We start from the raw sequence: 1,796 nt of genomic DNA, 5'->3' as shown, positions 1-1,796 counted from the left end.
TCCCATTTGTTGATTCTTGACCTTGTTTCCTGGGCAATTGATGTCCAATTTAGAAAATCTTTTCCTACACCTATATCTTGTAGGCTATTGCCAATGTTTTCCAAGAGTTTCAGAGTTTCAGTTCTTAACATTGAGGTCTTTTATCCATTTGGAGCTGACTTTTGTGCAAGGTGAAAGATAGGTGTTCAGTTTCATTCTTCTACAGGTGGAGATCCAGTTTTGCCATCACCATTTGCTGAACATGCTGTCTTTCCTCCAGTGAATGTTCTTGGCCCCTTTGTCAATCATCAGGTGGCTGAAATTGCATGTAGTCATATTTGGGTCTTCAATTTTGTTCCATTGATCTATGGGTCTATTTTTGTGCCAGTATAATTTTTTTATGACTATAGCTCTGTAATACAGTTTAATATCTGGTATAGTAATCCCCCTAGCATTGCTCTTAGTGCTCAGGGTTTCTTTGGCTATCCAAGATCTTTTGTGCTTCCCTATGAATCTTAGGATTTTTTTTCCAATTCTGTGAAAAATGTCATGGGGATTTTGATTGGCATTGCATTGAATCTATAAATGGCTTTTGGTAGGATGGTCATTTTCACAATATTAATTCTTCTGATCCATGAGCATGGGCGCTTCCAACTTCTGATGTCTTCCTCAACCTCTTTCATTAAAGATTTAAAATTTTCATTGTAGAGTTCGTTAATGTCTTTTGGTCAGGTTTATTCTGAGATATTTTATTTTTTAAAAATATTTTATTATTTTTTATTGTGAAGGGGAGTGTTTCCATGTACTATTTCTTTTTGCTTGTTATTGATATATAGAAAGGCTACTGATTTTTGTAAGTTGATTTTGTATCCTGCCACTTTACTGAAAGTATTAAGTGTTAAGAATTTCTAGGAGTTTTCTGGTGGAATTTTTGGCATCTCTTAGATATAATATGATATCATCTGCAAAAAGGGATAATTTTATCTCTTCTTTTCCAATTATTACTCCTTTAATTTCCTTCTCTTGTTTTATTGCTCTTGCAAGAGTTTAAACAGACCATAACACATAAGGAAATTGAAATAGTAATACAAAACCTCCTGACTATAAAAAGCCCAGGACCAGATGGATTTACAGCAGAATTCTACCAGCCTTTTAAAGAGGATCTACATCCAATGCTACTTAATTTATTCAAAAAGTTAGAAATGGAGGGAGACCTTCCAAATTCCTTCTATGAAGCCAGCATTGCTCTAATAACAAAGCCATGTAATGTCATAACCAAAAAAGAAAACTATATCCATATCCTTAATGAACATCGATGCAAAAATTCTCAACAAAATACTTGCAAACCACATACAGACACACATTGAAAAATCATTCACTATCATCAAGTTGGCTTTATTCCAGAGGTGAAGGGATGGTTCAATATATGTAAGTCAATAAACATCATAAAATGGGCTCAAAGACAAGAACCACATGGTCATCCCAATAGATGCAGATAAGGCCTTTGACAAAATTCAACATGCATTTATGGTCAAGGTCCTAGAGGGAACTGGCCTGGAGGGAACATGTCTCAACATAACTAAAGCCATATATAACAAACCCATAGCCAACATCATTCTAAATGGAGAAAAACTGGAAGCATTCCCATTGAAATCAGGAACCAGAAAAGGCTGTCCAGTATCTCCACTCCTCTAACAGTGCCAAACTTTTTAAAGCATGTGGTGACAAGTCTCCAAGATGGACACTTGGTGCCCATGCCTTTGTGTGGACTGTGTGTAGCCCCAGCTTTGGAGCTCACTATGTAGACCAGGCTGACC

This window comes from Nannospalax galili, unplaced genomic scaffold, assembly GCF_000622305.1.
Source record: "Nannospalax galili isolate Female #2095 unplaced genomic scaffold, S.galili_v1.0 scaffold336, whole genome shotgun sequence".
Classification (NCBI taxonomy): Eukaryota; Metazoa; Chordata; class Mammalia; order Rodentia; family Spalacidae; genus Nannospalax; species Nannospalax galili.
This window is presented reverse-complemented; position numbering follows the sequence as displayed.